Source organism: Arachis hypogaea, chromosome 5 (genome assembly GCF_003086295.3).
Source record: "Arachis hypogaea cultivar Tifrunner chromosome 5, arahy.Tifrunner.gnm2.J5K5, whole genome shotgun sequence".
In the NCBI taxonomy this organism is placed as follows: Eukaryota; Viridiplantae; Streptophyta; class Magnoliopsida; order Fabales; family Fabaceae; genus Arachis; species Arachis hypogaea.
This window is the reverse complement of record NC_092040.1, coordinates 32,152,154-32,161,791: the sequence shown is the minus strand read 5'-3', so window position 1 is coordinate 32,161,791 and position 9,638 is coordinate 32,152,154.

Genomic DNA, 9,638 nt, shown 5'->3' with positions numbered 1-9,638 from the left:
GGGATCGACCCTTACTCGCGTAAGGTTTATTACTTGGACGACCCAGTACACTTGCTGGTTAGTTGTGCGAAGTTGTGTTTATGCCATGGTATTGAACACCAAGTTTTTGGTTTCATCACCGGAAATTATTTGAGTTGTGAAAAGTATTGATCAAAATTTCGTGCACCAAGTTTTTGGCGCCGTTGCCGGGGAATTAAATGTCCTAACTACGGTTTCGCATTTGTTCCCTACAATAACAGTGCCAAGTTTTGATCCGGCAACAGCACCAAGTTTTTGGCGCCGTTGCTGGGGGATTGTTGAGTTTGGACAACTGACGGTTCATCTTGTTGCTTAGATTAGGTATTTTTTCTTTAGAATTCTTGAAGATGAATTCTAGAGATTCATGATGATTTGTTGAAGTCTGGCTGGCTGTGAAGCCATGTCTAATTTCATTGGACCGATGTTTCAACTTATCATCACAAGAGCTTGTTGATTTCTATCAATCTTGCTGTTGGAGCAGTGATCTGCTAAGGCTTGGCTGGCCATTGGCCATGTCTAGTGTTTTGGACCGAAGCTTTCTCTGAAAGCTTGGCTGGCTGTGAAGCCATGTCTAATTCCTGGACCGGAGTCTTAGACTAAACATTGCATGATTCCTGGAATTCTCATTAAGAATTTTGATACCTTTTTCCACTTTATTTTCGAAAAAGCACAAAAAAATTTTACAAAATCATAAAATCCAAAAAAAATTTTTGAGTCTAGTGTTTCATTTTAAGTTTGGTGTCAATTGCATACATTCATTCATGTGTCTTAAGGATCTTCAAGTAATTCTTGATGATTTCTTACTCTGATCTTTGAATTCTCTTGACTTGAGTGTTTATGTGTCTCATATGCATTCTCATTAGTGTCAGTAGTATACAAACTGCTAAGTTTGGTGTCTTGCAGGCATTGTTCTTTTGATTTTAGTTGCATTTTGATTATTCCTTATTATTAAAAATCCAAAAATATTTTTAATTTGTGTCCTTTCAAGTCAATAATACAGAGAATTGAAGATTCAGAACATACTGCAGAGGAATTGCACAGAAAAAGCTGGGCGTTCAAAACGCCCAGTAAGGAAGACAGACTGGCGTTTAAACGCCAGCCAGGGTACCTGGCTGGGCGTTTAACGCCCAAAAGGGTAGATTTTTGGGCGTTAAACGCCAGAATGTGCACCATTCTAGGCGTTTAACGCCAGGATGGCACAAGAGGGAAGATTCTGTTTTTTTTTAATGCAATTTTCTTTCAGGTTTTCAAAGTTTTTCAAAATCAAATCTTTTTCAAATCATATCTTTTCAATCATATGCTTTCAAAATCAATTTCTTTCCTTTTTCAAAGATACTTGCTATCAATTAATGATTTGATTCAACATTTCAAGTATGTTGCCTTTTCTGTTGAGAAAGGTTTAATGTTTGAATCATATCTTTTCTTGATAGCCAAGTCATTAATTTTCAAAATCAAATCTTTTTTAAAATGTTTTTCAAATCATATCTTCTCAATCACATCTTTTTAAAACTAATCATATCTTCTTAACCACATCTTTTTCAAAATAGCTTTCAATCAAATCTTTTTTATTTCTAATTCCAAATTCTTTTTCAAAAATCACTTGATTTCTTTCCCACTTTTATTTTCGAAAATCAATTAGTGTTTTTCAAAATGTTTTCAAAATCCTTTACTTAATTTTTGAAAATTACTTCCCTTCTTCTCACATCCTTCTATTTATGGACTAACACTACTCCTTAATGCACAATTCGAACTCCATCTTTCTTGATAAGTTCGAATTTTCTACCTGTGTCTTCCATTTTTCTTTTCTTCTGACACCTAAAGGAATCTCTATACTGTGACATAGAGGATTCCACATTTTCTTGTTCTCTTCTCTTTCTTATGAGCAGGAGCAAAGACAAAAGCATTCTTGTTGAGGCTGATCCTGAACCTGAAAGGACCTTGAAGCGAAAGCTAAGAGAAGCTAAGGCACAACTCTCTGTAGAAAACCTAACCGAATTCTTCAAAGAAGAAGAACACATGGCAGCCGAAAACAACAACAATGCCAACAATGCAAGGAAGGTGCTGGGTGACTTTACTGCACCTACTCCTGATTTCTATGGGAGAAGCATCTCTATCCCTGCCATTGGAGCAAACAACTTTGAGCTTAAGCCTCAATTAGTTTCTCTAATGCAACAGAATTACAAGTTCCATGGACTTCCATTGGAAGATCCTCATCAGTTCTTAGCTGAATTCTTGCAAATCTGTGACACTGTCTAGACTAATGGGGTTGACCCTGAGGTCTACAGACTTATGCTATTCCCTTTTGCTGTAAGAGACAGAGCTAGGACATGGTTGGACTCACAACCTAAAGAAAGCCTGGACTCTTGGGAAAAGCTAGTCAATGCCTTCTTGGCAAAGTTCTTTCCACCTCAAAAATTGAGTAAGCTTAGAGTGGAAGTCCAAACCTTCAGACAGAAGGAAGGAGAATCCCTCTATGAAGCTTGGGAAAGATACAAACAATTAATCAGAAAGTGTCCCTCTGACATGCTTTCTGAATGGAGCATCATAGGTATTTTCTATGATGGTCTATCTGAACTGTCCAAGATGTCTTTGGATAGCTCTGCTGGAGGATCTCTTCATCTGAAGAAGACGCCTACAGAAGCTCAAGAACTAATTGAAATGGTTGCAAATAACCAATTCATGTACACTTCTGAAAGAAATCCTGTGAACAATGGGACTAGTCAGAAGAAAGGAGTTCTTGAGATTGACACTCTGAATGCCATATTGGCTCAGAACAAAATATTGACTCAACAAGTCAATATGATTTCTCAAAGTCTGTCTGGAATGCAAAATGCACCAAGCAGTACTAAGGAAGCTTCATCTGAGGAAGAAGCTTATGATCCTGAGAACCCTTCAATGGAAGAGGTGAATTACATGGGAGAACCCTATGGAAACACCTATAATCCTTCATGGAGAAATCATCCAAATTTCTCATGGAAGGATCAACAGAGACCTCAACAAGGTTTCAATAACAATAATGGTGGAAGAAACAGGTTTAGCAATAGCAAGCCTTTTCCATCATCTTCTCAGCAACAGACAGAGAGTTCTAAGCAGAACCACTCTAACTTAGCAACCATGGTCTCTGATTTAATCAAAACTACTCAAAGTTTCATGACTGAAACAAGGTCCTCCATTAGAAATTTGGAGGCACAAGTGGGTCAGCTGAGCAAGAAAATTACTGAACTCCCTCCTAGTACTCTTCCAAGCAATACAGAAGAAAATCCAAAAGGAGAGTGCAAAGCCATCAACATGGCCGAATTTTGGGAGGAAGGAGAGGCAGTGAACGCCACTGAGGAAGACCTCAATGGACGTCCACTGGCCTCCAATGAGTTCCCCAATGAGGAACCATGGGAATCTGAGGCTCAAAATGAGACCATAGAGATTCCATTGGATTTACTTCTGCCATTCATGAGCTCTGATGAGTATTCTTCCTCTGAAGAGGATGAGTATGTCACTGAAGAGCAAGTTGCTAAATACCTTGGAGCAATCATGAAGCTAAATGACAAGTTATTTGGAAATGAGACTTGGGAGGATGAACCCCCTTTGCTCACCAAAGAACTGGATGACTTGTCTAGGCAGAAATTACCTCAAAAGAGACAAGATCCTGGGAAGTTTTCAATACCTTGTACCATAGGCACCATGACCTTCAAGAAGGCCTTGTGTGACTTAGGATCAAGTGTAAACCTCATGCCTCTCTCTGTAATGGAGAAGCTAGGGATCTTTGAGGTGCAAGCTGCAAAAATCTCACTAGAGATGGCAGACAACTCAAGAAAACAAGCTTATGGACTTGTAGAGGATGTTCTGGTAAAGGTTGAAGACCATTACATCCCTACTGATTTCATAGTCCTAGAGACTGGGAAGTGCATGGATGAATCCATCATCCTTGGCAGACCCTTCCTAGCCACAGCAAAGGCTGTGATTGATGTTGATAGAGGAGAATTAATCATTCAAGTGAATAAAGAATCCTTTGTGTTTAAGGCTCAAGGATATCCCTCTGTCACCATGGAGAGGAAGCATGAAGAGCTTCTCTCAAAACAGAGCCAAACAGAGCCCCCACAGTCAAACTCTAAGTTTAGTGTTGGGAGGCCACAACAAACTTCTAAGTTTGGTGTTGAACCCCCACATTCAAACTCTAAGTTTGGTGTTGGGAGGTTCCAACATTGCTCTGAGCACCTGTGAGGCTCCATGAGAGTCCTCTGTCAAGCTACTGACATTAAAGAAGCGCTTGTTGGGAGGCAACCCAATGTTATATTTTATCTATTCTCTTTTGTTATTTTATGTCTTTTGTAGGTTGATGATCATGAGAAGTCACAAAATCAATGAAAAAAACAAAAACAGACTGAAAAACAGAAAGAAAAACAGCACACCCTGGAGGAAAGCATACTGGCGTTTAAACGCTAGTAAGGTTAGCTGTTGGGCGTTTAACGCCCAGTCTGGCACCATTCTGGGCGTTTAACGCCAGAAAGGGGCACCAGACTGGCGTTAAACGCCAGAAAAGGGCAAGAAGCTGGCGTTAAACGCCAGAAATGGGCACCAGCCCGGCGTTTAACGCCAGAATTGGCTAAAAACGTATTTTTGCTTGCCATTTGGTGCAGGGATGACTTTTCCTTGACACCTCAGGATCTGTGTACCCCACAGGATCCCCACCTACCCCACCACTCTCTCTCTTCTTCACCCATTTACCAATCACCTCAACACCTCTTCCCCAAAAACCCTTCACCTATCAAATCCCATCTTTCTCTCTACCACTCACATCCATCCTTCATAAAACCCCACCTACCTCACCCTTCAAATTCAAACCACTTTCCCACCCAAACCCACCCATACATAGCCGAACATCACCCTTCCCCCTCTCGTATATAAACCCATCTTCACTCCTTCATTTTCACACAACCTAAACACCACTTCATCCCCTTTTGGCCGAACACAAAGCCATTCCCTTCTTCCTCATTTCTTCTTCTTCTACTCTCTTCTTTCTTCTTTTGCTCGAGGACGAGCAAACCTTTTAAGTTTGGTGTGGTAAAAGCATTGCTTTTGTTTTTCCATAACCATTTATGGCATCCAAGGCTGGAGAAACCTCTAGAAAGAGGAAAGGGAAGGCAAAAGCTTCTACCTCCGAGTCATGGGAGATGGAGAGATTCATCTCAAGGGTGCATCAAGACCACTTCTATGAAGTTGTGGCCTTGAAGAAGGTGATCCCCGAGGTCCCTTTTTCACTCAAAAAGGGTGAATATCCGGAGATCCGACATGAGATCCGAAGAAGAGGTTGGAAAGTTCTTACCAACCCCATTCAACAAGTCGGAATCTTGATGGTTCAAGAGTTCTATGCCAATGCATGGATCACCAAGAACCATGACCAAAGTATGAACCCGGATCCAAAGAATTGGCTTACTATGGTTCGGGGGAAATACTTGGATTTTAGTCCGGAAAGTGTAAGGTTGGCATTCAACTTGCCCATGATGCAAGGAGATGAACATCCTTACACTAGAAGGGTCAACTTTGATCAAAGGTTGGACCAAGTCCTCACAGTCATATGTGAAGAGGGCACCCAATGGAAGAGAGATTCAAGAGGAAAGCCGGTTCAATTGAGAAGGCATGACCTCAAGCCCGTGGCTAGGGGATGGTTGGAGTTTATCCAATGCTCAATCATTCCCACTAGCAACCGGTCCGAGGTTACTATAGACCGGGCTATCATGATTCATAGCATCATGATTGGAGAAGAAATAGAAGTTCATGAGGTTATATCCCAAGAACTTTATAAGGTGGCGGACAAGTCTTCTACCTTGGCAAGGTTAGCCTTTCCTCATCTCATTTGTCACCTCTGTTATTCAGTTGGAGTTGACATAGTGGGAGACATCCCCATTGATGAGGACAAGCCCATCACTAAGAAGAGGATGGAGCACACAAGAGACCCCACTCATCATGAGATCCCTGAGATTCCTCAAGGGATGCACTTTCCTCCACAAAACTATTGGGAGCAACTAAACACCTCCCTAGGAGAATTGAGTTCCAACATGGGACAACTAAGGGTGGAGCACCAAGAACACTCCATCATCCTCCATGAAATTAGAGAAGATCAAAGAATCATGAGAGAGGAGCAACAAAGACAAGGAAGAGACATTGAGGAGCTCAAGCACTCCATAGGATCTTCAAGAAGAAGAACAAGCCGCCATCACTAAGGTGGACCCGTTCTTTAATTTCCTTGTTCTTTATTTTCCTGTTTTTCGAATTTTAGTGCTTATGTTTATCTATGTTTGTGTCTTGTGATCATTAGTGTCCTAGTGTCTATGCCTAAAAGTTATGAATGTCCTATGAATCCATCACCTTTTTTAAATAAAAATAAAAAAAAATGTTCTTAATTGAAAAAGAGAAGAATTGCATGAATTTTAAATTTTATAACAGTTTAATTATTTTGATGTGGTGGTGGTGCACGAAATTGCAATCACACTTTTGTAATCCCGCACAACTAACCAGCAAGTGCACTGGGTCGTCCAAGTAATACCTTACGTGAGTAAGGGTCGATCCCACGGAGATTGTCGGATTGAAGCAAGCTATGGTTATCTTGTAAATCTTAGTCAGGATATCAGAAATTATCAGGATTGATTGTGAAAGGTAAAAGAACATGAAATAAGTACTTGTTTTGCAGTAATGGGGAACAGGTTAAGGTTCTGGAGATGCTCCATCTTCTGAATCTCTACTTTCCTACTGTCTTCTTCTTCAAGCACGCAAGACTCCTTCCATGGCAAGCTGTATGCAAGGGTTTCACCGTTGTCAGTGGCTACCTCCCATCCTCTCAGTGGAAATGTTCAACGCACCCTGTCACGGCACGGCTATCCATCTGTCGGTTCTCAATCAGGCCGGAATAGAATCCAGTGATTCTTTTGCGTCTGTCACTAATGCCCCGCCTTCAGAAGTTTGAAGCTCGTCACAGTCATTCAGTCATTGAATCCTACTCAGAATACCATAGACAAGGTTTAGACCTTCCGGATTCTCTTGAATGCCGCCATCAGTTCTAGCTTATACCACGAAGATTCCGGTTAAAGAATCCAAGAGATATCTACTTAATCTAAGGTAGAACGGAGGTGGTTGTCAGGCACACGTTCATAGTTGAGAATGATGATGAGTGTCACGGATCATCACATTCATCCGGTTTAAGAACAAGTAATATCTTAGAACGGAAGCAAGCATGATTGAATGAAAAACAGTAGTAATTGCATTAATCCATCAAGACACAGCAGAGCTCCTCACCCCCAACCATGGGGTTTAGAGACTCATGCCGTGGAGAGTACACAAAGAAACGTGTAAAGTGTCATGAGGTACCGATACAATGTCAAAAGATCCTATTAATAGTGAGCTAGTAACCTATGGTATACAGAAATGAGTAAATGACGTAAAAATCCACTTCTGGGTCCACTTAGTGTGTGCTTGGGCTGAGCATTGAAGCTTTCATGTGTAGAGACTAATTCTGTAGTTAAACGCCAGCTTTCATGCCAGTTTGGGCGTTTAACTCCAATTTTTATGCCAGTTTCAGCGTTAAACGCTGGAATTTCTGAGGCTGTTTTGCCACGCCGGTTTGGGCCATTAAATCTCGGGCAAGGTATGGACTATTATACATTTCTGGAAAGCCCAGGATGTCTACTTTTCAATGCCGTTGAGAGCACGCCAATTGGGCTTCTGTAGCTCCAGAAAATCCACTTCGAGTGCAGGGAGGTCAGAATCCAACAGCATCTGCAGTCCTTTTCAGTCTCTGAATCAGATTTTTGCTCAGGACCCTCAATTTCAGCCAGAAAATACCTGAAATCACAGAAAAACACACAAACTCATAGTAAAGTCCAGAAAAGTGAATTTTAACTAAAAACTAATAAAAATATACTAAAAACTAACTAGATCATACTAAAAACATACTAAAAACAATGCCAAAAAGCATATAAATTATCCGCTCATCACAACACCAAACTTAAATTGTTGCTTGTCCCCAAGCAACTGAAAATCAAAATAGGATAAAAAGAAGATAATATACTAAAGACTCCAAAATATCAAGGAAACGTAGCTCCAATTAAATGAGCGGGACTAGTAGCTTTTTGCTTCCGAACAGTTTTGGCATCTCACTCTATCCTTTGAAGTTCAAAATGATTGGCATCTATAAGAACTCAGAACTCAAATAATGTTATTAATTCTCCTAGTTAAGTATAATGATTCTTGAACATAGCCAGTGTATGAGTCTTGGCTGTGGCCCAAAGCACTCTGTCTTCCCGTATTACCACCGGATACATACATGCCACAGACACATAATTGGGTGGACCTTTTCAGATTGTGACTCAGCTTTGCTAGAGTCCCCAATTAGAGGTGTCCAGGGTTCTTAAGCACACTCTTTTTTGCCTTGGATCACAACTTTATTTCTTTCTTTTTTCTTTCTTTCTCTCTTTTTTTTTCGTTTTTTTTTTGTATTCACTGCTTTTTCTTGCTTCAAGAATCACTTTGATGATTTTTCAGATCCTCAATAACAGTTCTCTTTTTCCATCATTCTTTCAAGAACCAACAATTTTAACATTCTCAAAACAACAAATTCAAAAGACATATGCACTGTTCAAGCATTCATTCGGAAAACAAAAAATATTGTCACCACATCAAACTAATTCAACTAGTTTCAAGGATAAATTTCGAAATCCTGTACTTCTTGTTCTTTTGTGATTAAATCATTTTTTCATTTAAGAGAGGTGATGGATTCATAGGGCATTCATAGCTTTAAGACATGAATTTTAAATTTTATTAATTATGAATTAAGAACAAGACTCAAAAATAGATATAAGATGAGACTAGAAAAAAAAGAAAACAAAAAAATTTAAATAGGCTCCTAATGATAGAGGTTTTCACAGAGTTAGGACTCAACAACCTTGATTTTGAGAAGTGGATGCTCCCTCAAATTGAGGGGAGAACTTTTGGCGTTTCAGTTCTTGAAGTTCACGCCCCTGCTTCTCTTGTTCCTTCAGCAATTTGCAGAGCATGCAGTTCTGATTCTGCTGTTCTTCCTTAAGTTGCTCCATAGTCTCTTGCAACTTGGTGATAGATGCTTCTAGGCTGGCCCAGTAGCCAATTTCAGGGAATTCATGGAGGAACTCCTGCGCCCTCCTTTTGATAGAGTTGTCTTGCATTTGTCCTTCCATTGACTTCTTGGTGATTGGATGTTCAATGGGTATGAATTCATCTACTCCCATCTTTACCCCATCCTCTTTACAGAGCAAGGAGATCAAGCTTGGGTAAGTCAATTTGGCTTCAGTGGAATTCTTATTTGCAATTGTGTAGATCTCACAAGCAATCACATGATGAACCTCCACTTCTTTTCCAAGCATAATGCAATGAATCATCACTGCTCTCTTGATAGTGACCTCAGAACGGTTGCTAGTGGGCAGTATGGAACGCCCAATAAAGTCTAGCCAACCTCTTGCAATTGGTTTGAGGTCTCCCCTCTTGAGTTGGTTTGGGACACCCTTTGAATTGGTTATCCACTTAGTTCCAGGGAGGCATATGTCCTCTAGAACTTGATCCAACCCTTTATCTGCTCTCACCATTCTCCTATTAAA